The 22,372-nt window shown below is 48.1% G+C and overlaps 1 long non-coding RNA gene across 1 annotated transcript; it reads right to left on the bottom strand.

The window, feature by feature from the left end:
- Positions 1–17,095: 17,095 nt before the first annotated feature.
- Positions 17,096–21,295, bottom strand: LOC117016966 (uncharacterized). Its single transcript, XR_004422002.1, has 3 exons — positions 21,088–21,295; positions 19,293–19,614; positions 17,096–17,592 (listed from the first exon to the last, which is right to left on the bottom strand). It is a non-coding gene; the product is annotated as an uncharacterized LOC117016966 (long non-coding RNA).
- Between the last annotated feature and the right edge of the window lie 1,077 nt (positions 21,296–22,372).

The raw sequence follows: 22,372 nt of genomic DNA, 5'->3' as shown, positions 1-22,372 counted from the left end.
CTGAAATAAAAATGACAACTTATTAATGGTCTAAATTCTGGATTCTGAGTAATAATGGTATGGGCGCTGGTTACCTTTTCTTTATGTTTTCTGATATTTCAAAAACTCCTTCAAAACACTGAGACACCATATTTTGTGACAAGAGATATTTTGTTCATTCTATCACTGTCCACAGGCAAATCCCACAGGCCAAACATTCAGGCAGGAAGTACCAATAGAAGATGATGACGTGGGCACTTTCCTCCCAAGTGGCCTGCGCCCGCAGGGGGACACTGCCCGCCCCCTTCTCTGAGAAGCCTCTCCTGACTTCCTCCTCTGAGCTCCTGGTGGCGTGTCATGAAGGTACCTAGGGTGACAAGTGTCACACTGATCGTACAATAATTGTGTTTCTATGTCTCCCATTAAACCGAGAACCTTCTGATGAGGAACTGCAGTCTCTTCATTGCTGTATTCCTGGGGTCTGAGTGGACCACGGCAGGCAGGACCACTCCGAATGAACATGTGAATGAAGACACCACCTCCACCTTGCAGACCATCTTCCTAATTTAGATGGGGCTCTTGTGTAAGCGTTTGGGTCCCCCCAAAATTCACATGTTGAAATCCTCACCCCTCATGTGATGATATAAGGTGAGGCCTTTGGAAGTGACTGGGATTTGTGCCCTTAGAAAAGAGACCCCAGAGAGCGCCCTCGCTCCTTCAGCCACTCAGTGTTACAGTGAGAAGACGGCCGTCTATGAACCAGGAAGTGGACCCTCACCAGACACCCAATCTGCCAATCTGCCGGTGCCATGATCTTGGATGTCCAGCCTCCAGAGCTGTGAGACATAGATTTCCATTGTTTATGAGCCCGCCAGTCTGTGGTGTCCTGTTACGGCAGTCGGAGGTGACCGAGACAGAGGCAGAGTGCAGAGCCCACACCACTGTGTGAACAGACCAGAGTCTGTCCTCAGTACCAGCTCTTACAGCATAACATGAAGGGTCATGAGTCACATGACGTAAGCATGCATCACAATGAGTGGCTTTGGAGGCACTGGTAAAAATTACAAGGAAGAAAGAGTAGTCAAGTCATGTCTACAAAAGTTTTAGGGGCTTTACCCAAAGGAAGGAAAAGGAAGAGTGCTCGGAGCATCATGGCTAGAAGCGGAGAGGAAGCACGTGTGGACGCAGAAGACTCGAGAGTAGAACCAACACACATAACAGGTCGCAACACGAGAGAAAGGAAATGAGTGGGAGACCAAATGTGAGCTGCTTTGAGGTAATCCTAACAAATAACCAAACAGTTTGGGCTCTGAGGGAAAGGGGAGTGATTGCCTGGGGATGGGAAAATAACTGCAGATATTTCTAATATATTGATGTAAAGAATGTAGTATTTTCATACTAAGCATATTTTTAGATTTATAATCTAAAAACTATCCCACCGAGTCTGAGTTTGGATACAGCCTTACAAAACCAGGTGACAAGCTTGCTCAGCATCACTGTCCTTGAATAAGCAGTGATGACTGAATTTGATTTTTGATAAAGAATTTTGAGGACTTTTCTGCAGAGCCTTGGGGCTAAGTGCAGGGATTTGCAGCCCACATTTTCTGTTTCTGCATCTGACAGCAAATTCAAGCCTAAAAAGGCAGAATCAGGTAGCTTGTGACCTACCCAGTCTTCAAAATTCCAAATGAAATGCAAGGGGGGATAAATTTCACTAACAAACAGAGGTCCTCCCTACATAACCAAATCAAGTTATCTAATTTGATGAACGATGCATCATAAAGAATCAAAGCTGTTGCTGAGATATAAACATGAAAATCACTATGACATAGGAGTAGGCAAACAAGTAAGGGATCTCTTGATTTCTATCCATTTAGCTTCAACTAGAGAAAAGAACTGATAAATAGCTCTTCTTCCAACCATCTGCCCCCAGGCTTTCTCTCCTTCCTAGACACACGTCCTCCACCACTTCTTTATCCGTTCCAGATAGCTCTCCATGGTATGGCTAAAAGAAACCCTCGACCTCCTGGGGAGGTTGTGTTTTTAATATCATTATCAGAGTCGTCTGTAAGAATTTAGTGCATGCCCACTGCATATAGGACCCCAACACACACTTCCAGGTACTGGGTACAACCCAACCAAACATCACCTACTAGTCCAGGTCATGGGCTCTCCAACCACCGAATTTCCAGCTGGGAGCTCAGAGCTAAACCTTTGGAAGTTTCTATGAAAAGGTGTATGTAAGCTTATAAACAGGACGATCAAGGTTGGGAAGAAGACCACATTTGCTGACAAAACTCACTGGCATGACACTACGTGGAAGTTTGGAGTCTATGTAACCCCACTTTTCCTGCCCACACAGCCAAGCTGCCTGCCAGACACCAAAAGAAGAGTCCGTTCAAGGGCCTTTCTTGTTCTGGGCAACGTGAGTGTTGTGGTGTCCCCTTAAAGATTCATCCAGGTCCTAACTCCTGCCAGCTCTGGCTGACGGCAGGTGGAATTGTTAATTTCCTGGAGCTGCTGCCGACCAAAGCTGGCCAGATGCCACTGGGCCCCAAGCTTTCTGGAGTTACCCCGAGCACCGCTGGCCCTACGGCACCAGGCTCAGCTTTCAGGAGATATTTCTTTCCAATCATGACAGTAACGCTCTCTACCTTCCAAGAGCCCAAACAAGTTTCTGCAATGTGGCCATTCAAATGTGTTCTTAGAGCCTCCTCTGTTGGACACCATGAGGGGGTTACAAAGAATTCGAGAGCTGGAACAGCAGCAAGAGGGCGACCCAATCTCGACCTCCACAGATAAAGCAGAGGCTTTTGGATCTTCAGTATTAACATAATTCACTCAATTACTCATTAAACCAGTCAGCGAGCGCCGCCGTCCACTCAAAGCTGAGGCTACAGAGGGACAAAGTCCTGCCCTCACAGAATTTGCACGAAACTCATCGGTGAGGTAATAATCATTACAACAGCAGCAAAGCCGACATCTGCTGGGTTGGGTGTCACACACTCTCTATCCCATCGACCCTTGCAGAGATAGGTTGTATTATTATTCCCTGATCACCAATAAAGAAACTGGAGCACAAAGCATTTAAGGATCTGTGTGGCTCCCAGATGTGTTTTTAGTCGATGATTAATTTTTTTAACATTTGGAAACATTTGGGGACGTTATGACTTCTGATTACCCTCTTTCCTCTTGGATGTTTCTTGGCTGGATTTGACATTTCCTCCGGTGAAAGTTGGTAAGACATTAAAAGTTAAACATAGAATACTGGATAATCGCCACACATTCCCTTCGGGGCTGCTAATAATAAATGAATATTTTTTTAAATTAAAAATCTCCCCAAGGTCACATAGCTCCTAAGGGGCAGAGCCGGGCCACAGACCCCTACCAGTCTGCTCCAAAGCTTGTCCCCGTGACCATGACATTTGCTAAATGAATCACATCAAGTCCGCTCGCCTGAATTCTGCACTCACTGCAATGAGCAGATAGACTCAAAGGTGCCAAGTTCGCTCTCCCCACCCGGCTGTAATGAAGTGTGACAATGTTTTCCAAACATGAACTAATGCCTTTTGGTCTTGTTTTTAATTGGGGTGAAATCACATAACATAAACTTTGTAAAGCGTACGATTCCACGGCATCGGGTGCCTTTCTCATGTTGCACAGCCATCATCCCTATTATCCAATTTCAAAACCTAACTGGTGCTTTCTTCACAGCTGGTATTTCCCTCGAGCCTGTAGTGCCTCGGTGAAAGGATGGCAAAGCAGAAAGACCATGAGTCCTAGCTATGGGCTGAATGTGGACCCCCAGAAATCACACTGAAAGCCTAACCTCCAAAGATGATAGTGTTAGAAGCTGGGGCCTTTGGAGGCGTGTGTTCTTATAAAACGGGATTGGTGTTCTTGTGGAACAAACCCCCAGAGATCCTTCCCCTTTCCACTGTGTGAGGACACAAGGAGAAGGTGCCAGCTACAAAGCAGGAAGAGGGCCTTCCCCAGAATTCAGTCATGAGGGCGCCTCCACCTCGGATCTGTGATTTTACATATTGGGGGTCCACAGACCCGTTTCTTTTTGGGATGCCCCTTAGCCGCCCTACTGAAGCTGCATGTCCTCTCTGCCTTCTTTGGACGAGGCAGCCTGTGCAGACGGCTGCTGTAAATGGTTCAGTTTTATTAGGTTGAGCCTTCATTTGTCTTTGTCCCGAGAGACCCTTTGGAACCATTGCACGCCCTTTAAAAATCAAACTAATTAAGCTCTAAATTAATTAAAAACATAAGGAAATTGATCTGAAAAGCAAAGTAAACTGAGAGGAGAATGAAATGAAATGGAGTGGAGTTCTAGACAGGGGGCCAGAGGCTGCTCTGTCAACCAAGCCCCTGTGCTTGGGGAGGCGGCTGTTTCGGCCAGAATCCTTTGTAGGACGGCACCCTTCTTTGTGAATTCCGGCATCGTTTGCATATAAAATGTATATTAAAGTCTGAAGAGATAGCTTAGGCTCTTCAAATTTATTAAAAGATCATTTTAGAAGTGAAAATAGCCTTGGAGATAACTTCTGGAGAATTCTAATTTATCTGTGCATTAAGGCAGCTGGGCTACAGTGAAAGCGTGTGTTTGTTAATGTCAGAGGACCTGGGTAGGGATTCTAACTCCAGGTACAAGAAACGTAGTGTCTCCAAGCCTCTGTTAGCCATATTTCCTACAAAATTACCAGTAGCTGCGAGAACTAAATGAGTTAGGAATTGGGAACAGGCCCAAGGATAGAAAGAATGCACAAGAAAAATAACACTTCACAAAAAAAAAAAAAAAAGGATAATTCATATAATAGGTACAGCTACAAAAATTGATGCAGAGAAAGAATATTTATGATGTGAAAAGATTCATAATATTTTGCAAAATGAAAAAAGGAGACCAAATTATGCTGGTGAGCATGTCACTAATTTTGTAAATACATGCATTTTGTAATTTTATACAAATATTTAATTTTGTAATTATACAAAAATCATTGACAACCTGTATGTATGTATAATTTATGTGGGTATGTGTGGGTGTGTACATATTTTTAAAACCACAAGACCATTATCAAAATATTAGCAGTGGCTATCTCTGGGGAGCAGGATGCACAAGAGATACTTACTCTCTGTGTTTTTTTTGGGTCATTTTATTTATTTATTTATTTTTTGCATTGAGTACGCACTGTTTGTAATTAGGCAGTGAAAACGCTTGTTCCCCTAAGTCAGTATTCTTGAACCTGTGAAACCTAGTTTGCAGCTTAGTGTTCTGAATTATATATAAACTGAACAATCTATTTGACACTGAACAAGAAGCTTTTCTAGATTAAATCATGCTGCTGTGAAAAGTGGTTAAAACAAAACTGATAGATATTAACAGACATATACAGTCAAGGAATGGTGAGATGTTGTCACTAAGTCTGCTTTGCAGGAAGTGGCTTTGTTTGGCTTGTTAGGCTTAGTCCGGCCTGACCTAGTTTGAATGAGGCCCAAAGGGACAGCTCTGCCTTGACCTTGGATGTTTGACCTGACCAGCTCCCTGGACATGTGGTAAATTCTCTCTGCTGAGCTGGACAGGAGGGCACCCAATAGCTAAGAAAGGTGCACATGTCAGCACAGTCCTGCCTGGAAGGGGATGGTACACAGGTGTGACAGCCACTGGAGAAGACCTGGGCTCAGGTGGGTGGTAAACAGGTGTGGAAGTGCCATGGAAGGTAGCCCGGGTAGTGGGGGGGAGTGGACAGGTACGAAAGTGTCATGGATGGACCACAAGAAGTAGAGGTGGGCAGGTGTGGCTGACTCAAGAGAAGACCTGGGTCTAGGCGGGAGTGGGGGTACACGTGGACTCGTCATGGAGGGGCCACAGGTAGGAGTGGTCAGTGTGAAAGTGTCAGGGAGGGCATAGTGGGCATGGGTGGGAGCCGTGAGCACAGCGGGCTCGCAGAGAACGGCCTCAGAAACTGCTTGGCCGGCACTGCCCCCGGCCCCGAATCACCAAGGAAGTGAGTGTAGGTCAAAGGAAGCAAGGGCAAGGCAGGGCCCTGAGAAACGCGTCTTCTGTGGTCACAGGGATGAAGTGGGGCCAGCGAAGAGCTCAGTCCGGCGGGAGGGGACATCAGGACTTTCTCCCAGGAGAAACCCACAGGGAATGAGGGGAGCAGACAGAGAAGGGGAAAGAGCCCAGCGAAGGTGGGGGTGAAGCTCCGCTGGCAGCCCGGGCTGCGAACTGTTAAGATACTACATGCAGCAAATCTGGAGAGGGACCCGCCAAGCCTGTGATTGGGACCCCAAGGGATCAGTAGTGTCCATTGCAGCCTCTGCCTCTGTTACACACCCTGTCCTCAAACGCCTTCATTAAAATACTCCAAGAGCAGACGAGGGTGAGTGCTAACTCCCAGGAATTGTGGGGTTCTGGTGCAAAGCAGTCAACATGGTGAGAAATGGACAGGGAACTTTGTCTTTAAAATGGGTGGAAATGGACCATTCACATCCATGACCCACGTGTTTTCACACAAAGACGCTCCTCCAACGTGCTTCACCACCAGGTCAAGGTGGGGCTCCCAGAGTGTGCAGCGGGTTCACGCTGTGGCTGGGCACGTCCCCAGCACGGTGTCACACGGCACCGTACCCCAGGCTGAGAAGCAGACGGAGAGGACCCCGAAGATTGGCTCCCACCCTGCCGTCCTGGAGCTCTGCGTGCTCTTCCATGGCTGATTTTCTCCTCTGCCACCTGAGCACAGTGCTTTGTTGTCAAAGGGCCATCTCACTGCTCTCACTGTCCATTTCTTCTGGACAGGCCAGTACCTCCCAGCAACTCCCGAATGCTACAGCGTCTCCGTGGGTCAGTAGTCTATTGTTCGTATAAGAGCAGCACGCTACTGTGGGAAGGCACGTCTGAGGCTGCTTCCTGCTCAATGTTTCTACCCTTACGCTGCCCTTACGTTCCCAGTCAAGTCAACACCTCCAATGTGCTCCCAGCTTTACACTCAAAGGCAGCCACGTCACCTGTCACCGAGGTCCCTCCAGGGCTGCACCTGGAACACTTGGTCATTTGCTCTTCACCTGAGCTCTGTTCCATCCTAGGACACTGATTTCCACGATCTCTCACATTCCATTTTCCTAGCAGGTTCAGGGCAAGCACCAGATGCCAGGGGGATTTTTTTTTTTTCCTTCTAATACTGCAGAAGAAAAACAGACCTTCCAAATGTGGGAGTTCTCCTGACAGTTCGGAAAATGATGGATGAGCCAGAGCCTCAATTCATCAGAATATCTCAAGGTACGAGGCTGACTTCTGCCACTCAGTCTTCTCGTCTGAGTCACCCTGCAGTGTAAGAGCATGCTCAGATCTGGAAACAGAAAATACTCTAAGTCCCCTTGTCAGAGCTGAGTGCACATGTCCATTCATCCAAAGGTATGAGACAGGTGCCAAGGGAATGGTTAACTGGACCATTTGCTCAAGGTGAATTGAAACAGGAAATAAAAGAGGCTGTTGACAGGTGCATTTGAAAATCAGAGTCCCATTCCTGCTCTTCCCCACTGTACTTAGAGTCTCTGATGGCAAGGGAACGTGTGGGCAAAGCCAACATGGTACCTCATCTTCTCACTGCTCGTCATCTGACCTCCCGCTCTTTCTCTCATCTTCCCCTTCTCCGTGAGGGTAGTGAAATGACCTGGGGACGAGTTCCCAGCCTCCAGCAGCGACCACCTCTCTTCCTTCTGCTCACACTTCCGTTTGCATCGCTCTCCTCAGATGCTTACCCAGGTCCCCAAACTCCGCACTCTGATGAGGCAGCCGGCCTCGCACTGCAAGATGACTTAAGACGTCCGGTCTGGATCCTCCCACGTCTCCTCTACCCCGCACTTACCCTGTGCCTCCATCGCAACTTCTTCGTGACCCCACTAAGCTGAGCACACATCTAAGACATCTCACATACACCTACCGGATTGGGTCAAGAAGTCGCCCCCGACCTTTGTCAGAACACTTTCAGGGGTGTGATGGTGGCATAAGACAGCCTGTGGGAAACTGAGGAGTGAGTGAAAGGACGAAGATGGAGCTTTGGGGGATGCTGGAATAGACTTGATCTTCATTGCAAGAAAGGTCCCATAGGCTATCTGCATTTGTCAGCAGTCATAGAACTGTACACCAAAAAGGTTTCATTTCACTAGATGTAAATTAGGCCTCACTGAAACTTACTTCAATATAAAATAAGTCATTCTTATGCAGCAATGAGCACTTTCCTCTTCAGACAACGCCTTTTCATTCCACACATCACATTTCAGGCACCACGAATATAAAAGACAACGAACGTAAATATTTCTCTCCTGCTCCATTTCCACTCTCTGTTCACCAATTTTCCTCGTTTTCCCTCAGCATAAAGCTTCCTCCCCTCCCTTAACAGCCTCCGTTCTGTAATTAGTCTGCTCCGATAAGTCTTTTATGTGTACGCTTTATTTCTAGAATATTCACTACCGTGGCTGCCCCATAATGCCTTTGGTTCTCAGTTCCCCAATCACCATTTTTACAATCGGACAGTGTTAATAATATTTTCTATTTCAGTACTGCCTTTTTCTTTCTTTTTGTCTGACCAACAACAACAACAACAACAAAATACTTTGCAGGCGATTTACATGGCTGTGAGGTAGTTAAGAAAGGAAAAGTGATTTTGCAGATGGAAAAACAGAGGCACAAAATGCTGTGTGGTGTGCTGCTCACAGAAGATGGCACTGAAGGTCGGCCAAAGCTCAACTCAGGGCTTCGTATCGCAAGAAAGATGTGGCCCCACCCCCACTGCACCCTCCTCTACTCCCTCCAAGCCGGGGAGAATCTAGAGGCAGCCCAAGCCGAGCTGTGGGGTGGGGAACAAGACTGGGCATCCACAAGATACAAGACAGAACCCAAAGCCTGCTGGGGCTGCCATGAGGAAGTGAATTTCTGTTGCTGAAGCATGCGAGGGCTGCGTCGTGCAGACACGTTCGTGGAGGGCAAACAGGACCCACAGGGCAAGAGGGAAGCACATATTAACATGATTTTAACCCAGCCTACCAATCAGAAGAGGCACCTCCTTCTTCAAGGGGGACAGAGGAAGTCCCCCATTCAGTGTTTTTCCCTCCTGGAGACAGAGAGCCCTCCTTTCTATGGAAATATGAGGAAAGGAACAATAAGAATCACCCCACAGCATGGGAGGCTCTTTGCAGCCTGATCTTGGCTCCCCCCTTTTCCCAAGGCTCCCTAAGCTCTAACCACCTCAGGTGATTGTTATGCCCCAAAACTCCCTGCACTTTCCAGCCCCAGGACCTTTGCACATGCTGTTCCTCCACCATAAATGCCCATCCCTTCTTTGTCTAATCAAAAAAATGTTATACATCCTTTAAGACCTGATGGAAAGGTTGCCCCGTTTCTGGAAAATTTCCTGATACCTACTAATAAGCAGCACTGACTTTTCTCATACCTGGGGCCCTACTGTACTTTGTCACTCGTGTGGGTATCCATTTCTGCCTACCCAAAGTATAATACATAAGACAAGGCACGTATTCAATAAATGATTTTTCAATGAGGAAATAAATGAATGCACACATCCAGCCTGTTCTGACTTCTGCCCCCGGCAGGATTTCGCACACAGAACCCCACCCACCCACCCATTCGCAATACCTTTCCCCCTCCAAAGACGCAGACCTCTCACTAAGCTGTAGCATTGACAGGATCCCGGCAGCCTCTCTTTATTCTCTTCTGAGAGGGAAATCTCACATTCTCATGGGTGGCTACTCCCACATAATACAAATAATCACTTGTTCGTGGCCTAAGAAAAGCTTTTATTTAGTTTAGCTGGCAGATTCTTCAATGGAAGGCTCCAGCGCAAATGAAAGTGCAGAGCGAAAATGTCAAGGAGCTCAGGCTCTGTCTTTACTTGCGGGCACAGAACATGGTGAGCCTGCAAAGTCAGAGGACTGAGCAGGGGACCAGTGAGCTCTCCGCTGGCCTCCAGAGGAAAAGCCGCAACACCCTCCCCCCCTGCCCGCTCCCCTGCCTGCTCCGCCTCTACACCACAGAGTACTCACAACGCTCTGTGTTCACCCAGCCTTTCACTGGTTGTTCCAAAGCCTTTCAAACCGTATCTCCTGAGGCTTACCACACCTGTGAGGGAGGATTGCAGGTCCAGTTATCCCCCGCGTCCCGGCTGGGCCCCAGCAGCAAGGGCAAAACTGAAGTTATTCGAGTAAGAGTCGGGGCAGAGGCTGCCTCCATGCTGTGGCTGGAACCACAGACGAGGGCCAGAGAGCCACGTGGAAAAGCCACGCGCGGACGAAGGCGGCTGCCATCCGCAGATCTGAGAAAAGCCTCTCCAGGAGAGGGGACAGCCCGTCCTGCTGGTGAGAACGTAAACTGGCTCATCCTTTCTAACGAGCAGCGTGCTCTGGAGCCTGCCGGAGCCGGGCCCTCTGAGACCCCATGAATCAGGACCCAGACTCCCATTTCCAGTTCTGCCACTGGCCGGAGATGTGACCTTGTGCAAAGCGTCAGGTCACCCTGAGGGGCCCTGAAAGCGGGACATGGGGCACGACATCAGTGATTTTTAGCCCATAGGGTCTCAAAGCTCATGACACCAAAGATCAAAAAGACCCACATTCCCAAGAAAGACATGCATGTGCAAAGGTCCTGTACCAACGCATCTGTGATCATGACAAAGCATTTCATCTGGTGCCACCCGTGAAGAGGTTCTGAGCAGAAGAGCAGAGGTGCCCAAAGCTTGAGGCTTGCAATCGGGAAGACCTGGGTTCAACCTCCCTACCCCCACCCCAGTGTGACCCTAGGCACATTTTTTAACCATTTCAGGCTTCAGTTTGCTTATCTGTAAAATAAGTCCACAAAACAGAGCTAATAATAGTATGTCATTAGGGCAGATAGTGTCGTGGTGAAGATTAAAGGAGATGACACATCACCAGGCATCCTGGAAGTGCTTAATAAACACAGGTAACATTACAATCCTTCACATTAACAAAACGATAAAGACAATTACTTCGAAGTTAGTTGTTTTAGCCACTAGATGCAAAAATAAAAATTGTTATATATAGATAAGTGACAATTTCTTGAGCTAATCAAGAGACTAGTTTAGAACGATATAACGTAAAGGTGTAGACTGTCCCATGCAGCCTCAGTCCCATAAGGTGAGGCCACCCCAGCCTCGGCCCCTGGGACACCTCGGTCCCTGAGCAAGCTCTAGAGGCAGCCTGCTCGCTCTCACCTGCTCGTCCCAGCCCCCCGCCACACCCTCTCGCTTCCCCCTTTCTTAGCCACCCTCTCGTGCAGCACCAGCCCCGTGGGGCAGGGCCCGCCAGTGAACCCCAGGCTGTGAGCCTATCATCCCACAGAAACCGTGGCAGACGGGGTCTTCACTGCAGCACAAAGAAGATGGGAGTTATTTTATCTCACATTCTAATGATTGGTGGTTTTTCCCCTTGTCAAGGCTAAGACTAGGGATCACAAACTTGCATGCCTGTAGCAGCAGCCAGTTACCACACGTAAGTGAAGACACTTTGGGAAGGAAGCTGGCACCGCGTCAGCAATTTTTCTGCTGTCATCGACCGAGCCCGTGGGGTTGAGGGACAATCGAGGATGGCAGAATCTGAGGTTCACTGAAGACACATGCAGATCAGATTCCACGTTATACTTTGGGAGTGAAAGCCCAATTTATTATTTCTCTGATTCTTCAGATTTTTAAGTACAATCCCCAAGCTTTAAAATATTGGCTTTTTTTTTTTTTTTTTTTTTTTTTTTGACTGTGGGTCAAATCAAACTACAGACCAGACTCGGCCCCTGGGCCATCATTTTGTGAGCTTCCATTGGGTCTCCTCTACCCAGTCCTCCATCACCGCCAGTGTGTGTGGACAAGACTGGAGAATGCCCTCGGCCACCAGGTGTGGTTGTCCAGGATGTGCACTGCCCAAGGATACCACATCTCTGAGGACGCTGTTTTATCACTGGCAGGAGAGCTGTACTATGAATTTCAACGGATTTCCAGCAGAGGGCAGTACTGTGTCATACTCTAACAAAGTCAGCATATCACAAATATGGTCAACAGATGGAAATAAAGTGTCTGAAGGCAGGGACAGCCGTTTCCTGATTCCCACAAAGATGCTATAAAAACCAGGAGCAGCCTTGTGGGTGGAGAATATTGAAGTGAGTGATCCCACCCATTCTGATTGGGTTGAAGTTATGAAGGACCCGGAACAGCTGTACTGCTGGGAGGGGTGTAACTCGGTACACCCCTCCTTTGGAAAGTTTGCCAGCTGACCCTCCAAATACTCATGACCCAGCCATCCCACGAGGTGTCTACCCACCAGCATGGACACAGACATGCACCCAGAGACAGATTCTACTCCACCCACAGGCACACCACTGCTAACAGCCAACCCTGGGAAGAGCTCTGACGCCCGCCAGTAATCAGAAGGATAAACAAGTTGTGGTCTATTCACACAGTGAACACTAGACAGCAACGCAAACAGACAAACTGCTGCTGTGACCACAGCATGGAGGAATGTGGTAAAAGTAACTTTAGGTAAATGAAGCCACCACAGAAGACAGCCAGCCCGTGTGTTGTCATTTGCATGAACGTAAACAGCAGGCAAAGCTTTTCTGTGGTGCCAGAGGGCAGGCGGGATGGCAGTTTCCCTTAGGGGCATGTGGGTGGTGGCTAGAAGGGTGCAAGGGTGCTGGGTGGTTGTCTCCACCTGGGTGGTGGTCACATGGGTAAGTTTACTTTGGGGAAACTGAGTGTACGCTTTGTGCATTTGTCCATAGGCACGCTATAGTCTAATAAGTAATGTCACGGTGCAGCACCCACATGAGCGGGCAGGGAAGGGCTTCGAAGGAGGAGAGGGAGAGAAACTCACTAGCTTCCTGCCTCGCACTTCCATTCCGGAGCCACCCAGAACCTTAGACATTGCGTAGCTGCAGAGGTAAACCAGCTTCCCTAAATCGGCCGTGTCAACAGACCGACCTCCCAGGATTCCTTGCTTCTGGCTGCTGCAAACATCATTGCGATTCAAAAGGATTGCTGGCCTCTTGTTTTCTGGAGGAAATGCTGCAAGTTGTCAGCACATCATTTAACAATTTATCATCACAGCGAAGCCTGATGAAGTTGATTTGTGATTCCAGAGAGACAGGCAGCTACCTATTCCACCACCACCCCTCCCCAGTTTCAAAACGGTGACACTCAGGCAGGAAAAATCATGAGGTCAAAGTCTAGACTTAGTGTTCCCCACGTCCTAGTGAGACAACTGTGAACGCCATCCGAGCTCCTCCAAGGTCCCACTCCCAATGGCTTCACCTGGAGACCTGTTTGCCTACTCACGCTGAAACTGAGGGGAGCCTGGGGTTTGCATCCCCAGGTGGGCCGTTGGCCAATGACTGGCAGGTGCGAGAATATGGAAGCCCAGTTACCTCGCCCGACCTGGACAATCCCTCTGGGAGACTTTGCCAAAAAACCCTGGCCTTGGCTTCTTGGTCTCTCCTGCAGAAATCTCTGAGGCACGACCTTAATTAATGAGTTGCACACAAATCTTCATCTCAGAGTTTGCTTCTAGGGCCCCTGACCTAACACAGAACGGAAAATCGTTCTAGCATCTTGGAGATTTCGAAACCTGAGACGGGTCCTAGCCAGCCTCCTGCCTCCCACACACATGCCTGTGTATCAGGTTTCTGCCAATGCGAGCAAGTGGCTTGCAACAAGCTTGCAAACGGCTGTCATCATTTCCAGGATTTGCTATTACTCAAGTTGTAATGTTTTCTTTGGGAACACAGACCTGCTCCCACAGGCCATACACCAGGCCTCATTCCTAAGTCCCTGGCTTGGCACTCAGAATGCACTTTCCCGTAAAAACAACAGTGACCATAATATCAGTACAGTGCCATCTCAGACAGAGCCCACTCCCAAAAAGGCCTTCTTAACCCATGTGCTGCCGAATTCTAAAAAGGGCTAATCTGAGTCTGGCAGTCTAAGACTTCCTCCAGTTTGAGGGGTAAAGAAGTGTTTCCTCTCCCAGAATCCAGGCTTCTCTATTGTACCGTGGAGTAAGAGTGCTCTCTCTGCAATCGGAACAGACCCAGACCTGCCACTTACGACCACTCATCCTCAGACAGGCTGCTGGTCCTCTCTGTCCTCCAAATTTCCCAACTGTCCACTGGACACAGGAATGCCAACCTCTCAGGATCACAGTGTTATTCAAAGACAATACTAAATGGGAAATAAGCATACTGAGAGGTACCCCCCAGCATTAACTGTCAAAGAAATGCAAAGAAACAACGCCACGGAGTACCAGGTTGGGCGGCAGTAAATCTCATTATGTGGGGGCATGACATGGTATGACTACTTGGCAAATGTATCTGGTAGTGCCTGCTAGAGCTAAATTTACACACAGCCCAGCATGCTCACTCATTCCCATGAGAAATAAGGGTGTGGATCCACCCAAAGACAGGTTCAGGAATGTCCACTGCAGCTTTTCTTATGACAGGCAAAAGCTGGAAACAACCCAAATGTCTATCGACAGAGAGTGGGGTACGTAGCATGTGGGATACTCTGATGATGGAATGCAATACGGCCATGAAAATGAATCAACACCCCCGCCCCAGCAACAGATGCAAAACTCACAGACAGAAGCCATACAGTGAAAGTGAATGTACTACATATTCCATTTAGATCAAGTTCAAAGACTGGCAAAACTGACTGTCTGAGTTCAGTCTGTTGTAACCAAGTACCATCAACTAAGAGGCATATATGTAATAGAAATTTGTTTCTCACAGTTCTGGATGCTGGAAGTCCAGAATCGGGGTGCTGGTATGGTGGGGTTCTGGTGACCCTCTTCCAGACTGCGGATACCTGTACATAGAATGGCCCAGCAATTCCACTCCGAGGTATATACCCAAAGAACTGCAAACAGTTCCACCAAAAACATGTACACAGAGGTTCACAGCAGCGCTGCTCACGATAGCCAAAAGGTGGAGCTCACCTGTGTCCATCATTTAATGGATGGATGAACGCGATATGGTCAATCTATACAGTAGGATATTATTCCTCCATAAAAGGAATGAAGTACTGGGACGTGCTATTAATCGAATGTGGTTGAACTTGAAAATATTATGCTAAGTGAAAGAGGCCAAACACAAAAGGACATATATGATATGATTCCATTTATACAAAATACCCAGAAGCGCAAATCCATAGAGACAAAAAGCAGATTCGGGGTTTCCAGGGGTTGGGGGAGGGGAATGGGAAGTGAGTGTTTAATAAGGATGGCATTTCAGTTTGGGGGGGATGCAAAAGTTCTGGAACTAACAGCGGTGAGGGTAGCACAACATTGTGAATTACTTAATGCCACTGAACTTACACTTTAAAATGGTCAAAATGATAGATTTTACATTATGTGTATTTTGCCACACACAAAAATAGTTAAAAATAGAGCTACCACATGACCCAGCAATTCCACTCCAAGTATACACCCAAGAGGACTGAAAACATATCCACACAAAAACCTGCCCGTGAAAGTTCACAGCAGCATGATTCATGAGAGTCCAAAGGTGGAAACAACCCAAATGTCCATCAAGTGATGAATGGATGCTTTCGTTTCCTAGGGTGGCTGAAACCACAGAAATGTATTGTCTCCCTGTTCGTGGAAGCTTTGGCAGGGCCACACTCCCTCTGAAACCTGCAGGGTGGCCGGCCACCCTTGGCGTTCCTTGGCTCGTGGCTATATCACGCCTATCTCTGCCTCCGTTGTCACATGGCTGCCTTCTCTCTGTGCTTCATATGAGGACACCAGTCAGTAAGGGCTCACTCCACAGTGAGCCTTACTTTAGCTATTACCAACCAACCTATTTCCAAATAAAGTCACATGCTCAGGCACTGGGGGCTAGGACTTCAACTCATTACGATGGACAGAATGCGGCCCGCCCACATCCTGGGCTCTCAGCCATAAAAGGGAAGGGAACACTGATACATGCTCCACGCCACGTGTAACACCTGGAAACAATGGGAAGTGAAAGCACCCAACACAAAAGGTCGCGCAGTGTAAGATTCCATTCAAATGAAATACCCAGAACAGGCAAATCCTAGAATCAGAAGGCGGTTTTAGAGGCTGGAGGGAGGAGAAGAACGAGGAGTGACTGCTAATGGGTGTGGAGTTTATTTGGGGGGAGGGCGTGGAAATGTTCAGGAACGAAATAGTGGTGACATTTGTACAACTCTGAAAATGCTAAAAACTACTGAACTGTACACTTTAAAAGGGTGAATTTATGGTATGTCGATTGTATCTCAATAGGAAAAAAAAGACCCTGTTAAAAGGATCAGAAAACAGGCTACAAACTGGGAGAAAATATTTGCAAACCACTTATTTACCAAAAGACATGTATTTAGAATACACACACACTCACACGTGCACACACGCGAACTCTCACAAATCAATAGTAAAAAAAAAATTTAATTAGAAAATGGGCAAATGAAGAGCCATTACACTGGAAAAGATATGCAGATGGAAAATTAATACATGAAGAGTTCAAATCATTAGCCACTGGAGAAATGCAAATCGCATGATGATTCTCATTCTTGGGTTAATAAACAGTCACTGGTACCTGGAAACAAACCACACACCCTTTCTGGAAGCTAAGCTACAGGTTGGGAGAATAGATGAGTCTATACATTTGCCGTCTAAAAATCCTTCTTTGGAGATTTTGCTTGCTTATTGTTATGATGTTTCCAGAGAGAAACTTAACCTCTTAGTGTCTCAAATAAAAACAAGAGTTGTGAATAGACGTGCCCACACCTCTCCATCATGAAGGATCTCTCCAGCATATTGAATTGTAGATTGTGGGACATCGCGTGCACCAGGTAAGCCTTGCCCGCTCAGAGGTCCAGGAGGTGTAGGCAAGTGATGAAGCCTGTTATCTAGCTGAGAGCTGGATGTACTACGGGGTACATCTGAATATGACCTAACATAGTGTTTGATAGGGAATAAAAGGACAGCAAAGCCTTCTGAAGTTCTGGAATTTCCATCTCCCTGTCATTTTCAAAAATCTAAGTGTAGCCTAACTCCACAAGGGGTGGGGCCCTAATTTTGGAGCATCCTAACATGAAAGGTCCCACAGGGGGAACTGGGGAGGACAGAACAGAGCTCTACTCATGTATCACCTCTTTTTTCTTTTGCCTCAGATTCCATTTCCAGAGGAAGCAGCATCCAGTTGGGTCTGACTTGGGTCACATGACTCCCTTTGATATGGTGAGGGAGACTCCTGGCTGTAAACCCCACCCCACCTTCACTGGACTGCACCCAATGGGAACGCAAGCGGCAAGTCCTCAAGCAAAATCAGAGGAAATGGATAACTGGGAAATATATTTTTTAACTTTTAAATATATAAAAATTAAAATAGAAAAAAATCATTTGAAACTTTTTAAAAGAGAAAACCGAAGTTCCAGGGAAGTAAGGTGACACGTGACAGCACAACTGCTTTAAGATTCCCATTTCTGTGCCGAGGCGACCTCTGCACTGAAATCAGCCTGAACAACTCTGAGTTTTTCTTGGGTCACACAAAGATCAATGGAGCATCAATGAGTTCCCAGTCTAGAGGGGAAGCAAGATATGTGACAAATCATAAAACGATTGCTAAGACCTGCTAAAAGTACCCGACCAAAGCATCATGGGAGAACAAAGAAAGGGCATTGTTCATTTTGACCCTCAACATCAGAGGAGGCTTCCTGGAGGAGGCAATATTTGATCAGAAGATGAAGATGAAGACAAAGATTTGGGCCAAAGGATGTGGATCTTTGAATGTCATGCTGAATTTTTCTCTGGACAATGGTCTGTCATTGAAGGTTTCTGAGCACAGTGGTAATAGGGTCTCATCTCAGCAGCAATGTAGAGATTAGATTGTCCCAACAGGAGAGGTTAAAGGTTAGGAGACCAGTTAAGAATGTTGTTGCAATAATTCAGATAAGAAATGATAAGGGTCCGCTTTAGAGCCCTAGAGAGCCAGGGTCATGATGAAAAACATTCCAAGGAGCAAGACTGAGCAAGTCTAGGTGACTAATTGGGTGTTGGGGTCAAAAGGAAGATAATACAAGATTTCTGTCTCGGGTGATCTGGTGAATGGTGATGCTATTAACCAATCTAGGAAAGTCAGGAGCAGTGTGAAGGGGAAAGCTGGCAGGCAAGGCTGACGGCGGTCAGGCAGAGCTTGAGATGTTTCCGAGACACCTGATGTCAATGTCCCACAGGCAGTTGAAAATCTGTGTCAAAAACACAAGACGAACATGTTGGGAGTCGTTACCTCAGCACTGAATTGTGGGTAATTGTTGTTTGGTTACTGTTAGGCTCCTTAATAGGCACGTGTTCCATTCACAGTTACAGAAAACAATGTACTATTTTGTAAGAAGAAGGAAAGCAGGAGACAGGTGGAGATGTGGGAAATCAGGAGGACCACAGACACAGCGGACCCTGCGAACGGGACACAGGGTTGGAGTCAGTTCAGTGCAGATCAACAGTACCCAGGCGGTTCCTCTTTGCCAGGCTCCAGGGGCTCCGTGGCAAACAAGACAGTGACCGTGACAGATAGAGTCCCCATCCTCAGAGAGCCCCAAGGAGCGGGAAGGGGCCAAGACAGGAGGGATGAACAGATGTCGCACATTGCAAAACAGCAAGAAAGGGCAGATTCTAGAAGTTGCAGAGCTCGACGTCTGGCCGGGCACACCAAGCTAACTCTTGTGCGCCCCGGGAGAAGAAGGAACATATGGGTGGTCCTCAGGACACCGCCTGGACCCACAGAGCCCATTCATACCAAAGGCAGCTCATCCCTTCCTGGGAGGAAAAGACTGAGAGACTGTGTGTCTGGGTTCCAGCCAAACAGATGACAGAGGTCTACGTGACGCTTCTACAGGTGGGTGAGACGGGCTGAGAGTAGTCAAGTGACAGATTCAGAAGAGTCTGAAGGACCAAATGCAAAGTTTTGATTAATGGGTTGTTGTCAGGCCAGAAAAAGTTTCTTGAGACCTCACAGTTCTCCTCTCAGCTCTCTCCTGTTTATCATTTTTTAAAAACCAGGGAAATAGCTACTGGCTCGGGATAAAGAAGAACTTCAGCCATCAAACATCTCGAAATGCCATCAAACAGCCCCTTTGTGGTGGAGACCCCTCACTGGGCATGGCCTCCACCCATGAACATGAAGACCAGAGTCCAGTTCTGGATGAAAGTGTGCAGTGACGTCCAACAGTCCTTTCCAACTCTAAGATCCTTGGCATCTATTCGCGCCCTTTGCACATACCCACCTGGAAGTCCACCATCTTGGAAAACTCAACATGTACAACTGAGCTCATCCTCTGACGGCAGGTGGTTCTTCTGGGGACAGCATGCGGACTTTGCAGCCAGTGATACCTGGGTTCCCATCCGCAGCCACCAGGTGCACACATTCGAGACAAGGCACTCCTCTCTCAGCCTCAGGTCTTCACCTGTAGAAGACAGACGACACCTACCTGGCAGAACTGTGAAGGTTCCATAAGGACATACCGTGTTCCTCAGTGCCTGGATCCGTCAGCACAAGGACAAACAGCACTGAGCACCTGTTTGTAGTGCGCAGTCCTCTCCAAGAGGCTGGGATACAGGAAAAGGATGGCAAACATACAATTACAAAGGGCAGGTAAGCCAGAAAACATATAATTACAAAGTGAGGGAGAGGCCTTGGGAAAAGGAGGGTCAGCACATGCCTCTCTGAGCTAAAAAAAAAAAAAAGAAAAAAATCATGCATGCAGAGGCTTTCAGGCCTGGCATCTGATAAATGACGATCCCTTTTGATGCCACCAGCTATGGTTGTCAGTTTGCTCAGGCTGCGATAACAAAGGACCACAGACAGGGCAACTTAAACAATAGGAGCTGATTTTCTCAGTCCTAGAGGCTGGACGTCCCACAAAGCCCAGCAGAGTATGTTTCTGGTGTGAGCGCACTTCCTGGCTTATAGAAGGCCACCTTCTCACCATGACTCACATCACAGAGACAGACAGACAGACAGCTGTCTTACAAGGGCACTAAACCTATGGGGTCAGGGCCCCAGCCTCGGCCTTCATTTGACCTCAGTTACTTCCTCCGAGGCCCCACCCCCAAATACAGCCACACGGAGGGCCAGGGTCCAACACAAGAACTTTGGATGGACGCAAACATTCAGTGTATAATCAGTAGGCACCTGCCTCTCACATGAGCCGGCTGCCACCCCTGGGCCTCCTTCACCAGTGCTCCCCAACCCCGCCCCGGTCTTCCCAACTGGTGAACCGGCTGGCATGCCACGGCGTCCCCTCCACTATTCTCCAAGGGCCAATGGCAGCCAGGACAAGCCCTTCACCCCCGCCGGCCCCCGGATTGACAACAATTTAACTCTTAGGACCTCGACACACTTTTTGAAGTGTGAACCATTCAAGCCCGTCCATGGCTTGTCAATGAGGCTGATAATTGTAACATCTATCCTTTACTGACTAAGGGACTAGCACAACATCTAACATCACCTTTGTGCAGCTAAGCATTTTAAGGGTGTTCACTCACTCGTCACGCACCCCCACCCGTGAGGTGGGTCCTGTGATGCATCCCCAGCCAGCGAGCCAGGCACTGATGAAGGATCCCCCACCACCAGGTCACAGGGGAACGTCATGCTGGGACCTGAATCCAGCCGCAGGGTCCCAGTGGCCCCAGGAAAGAACCCTGCCCTGCCCATCTGTCCAGCTGAGGACTGGTCAGTGATGTGCCTGAAATGCCTGCCTTTCCTAAAGCCTCAATTTGTCTGGAAGAGTTAAGGGGGCAAATTCCAATCATTTAGCCAGCAATTCAGAACATTATTTTTACGCTGAATATGCATCTAACATGGAGAAGAATGCATGATGTAAGAGCACGTTTAAGGAAACGCGGGATTTCAGCTAGATGGGCCCTGGAAGCCTTCTTTGCCTTGCCCCTTGGGGTGCCGAGGTAGGTGGCTCCGTGAGTGACAGACTTGCCCCCCCAGTCCTCTTGTCCACAGTGCACTGCTACCTGGCCCACCTCCCCCCACCCCACTAGACCACCCCGTTCTTCCCTAGCATCCACCTTCTGTCCTTTGAACTCCCTCTGCTTCCCCTGCCCTCTGGCTCTCATTTTGTAAAGCACATTGCACCGCTCTTTTCCTTCTCATGGGTGGTATCCAATCTTTCCAGTAAAATCAGTGGTTCTTTGCAGATAAGAGCCCGGCTATTGCTTGTCAGCGTGACCCAGAGCTACTTCCTGCACGTGATACACACTCAGAGAACATCTGCTGATTATTTTGAGGGGCCATCATTTGGGGCCACCCATGCAAAAAAGCTTAGGGCATTTTGAGTGACACGATGTCCTGTAAACTCTAGCTTTGATTGGCTAAGACTAGTTTGTCACCAGGGAGAAGGGGAAACTATAAGGAAATCTGTCATTTGTGCAGGCATGCATAGCTATGTTGTCATCTTAAAGTGACTAAGCATGCTTCCTGTCCAACCCGCTCTGCCAAGCTACTTATTTATCCCTTAGATCTCGCCTCCCAGATGAGGTCGAAAACCCTTCTTGTATCCATTCTGAACACCAGGAAGCTCTCCTCGGCAGCACTGACTCATAGCTTACACGTACGAGTATTTGGGTGATGCTTAATCACCCCTTTTTTTCTTTGCATTGGGTCTGTGTCCCCAGCACCTAGCAGGCTGCCCGTCACACCGCAGGCAATTAATAAATACTAATCAAATGACTGAATGACTGCTCTCTGATTCTAGCCGATGACATGAACCTCCCACCAGTATCCATCTGAGTTGTCCTGTCAAAGGATCGCTCAGGGAGGGGTGCCAGGCTGACTGCTACTCCTGATTAATCCAGGAAACCAGAGCTCAGGCTAGGAGCTCCTGGGAGACCCCCAGGCCAGCCCTGGCGATCACAGGACTAATGGCGGTGAGTCAGGGAGGAACCGCTGTGGTTTTCCCAGCTCGGTCTGGTTCAGTTCCCGTCCTGCACTGCCATCTCCAGGGCAGCAGGGCACTCTCCAGGCTGATCAAAGGGCAGCAAACTTGGCTGGGAAATGCGAAATCACCCTGGTAATCAGGGCTTTTAATCCAAGAAAGGTCAGAGCACTCGAGAAGCATTTGCTCATCATTATATTCCCTTTGCTATGTAGGGGTGACACCCAGTGCTCGTCTCCTACTCTAGAAGCTGGCAGGACCACAGGGCTGAGACAGGGAGTGCTGCAGACCAGCGCTTATCCCAGGACAATGTGCCTGGCAAGGACCCAGTAGGCTGGGTGGGGCCTGAGAGTCTGCATGTCTAGCAAACCCCACGTGCTGGTCCTGCTGGTCTGATGCTACCGTCAACATTCAAAATG

This window comes from Rhinolophus ferrumequinum, chromosome 24, assembly GCF_004115265.2.
Source record: "Rhinolophus ferrumequinum isolate MPI-CBG mRhiFer1 chromosome 24, mRhiFer1_v1.p, whole genome shotgun sequence".
Lineage (NCBI taxonomy): Eukaryota > Metazoa > Chordata > Mammalia > Chiroptera > Rhinolophidae > Rhinolophus > Rhinolophus ferrumequinum.
Note: the sequence above shows the minus strand (reverse complement) of the source record. Positions and strands in the feature narration are given on the sequence as shown.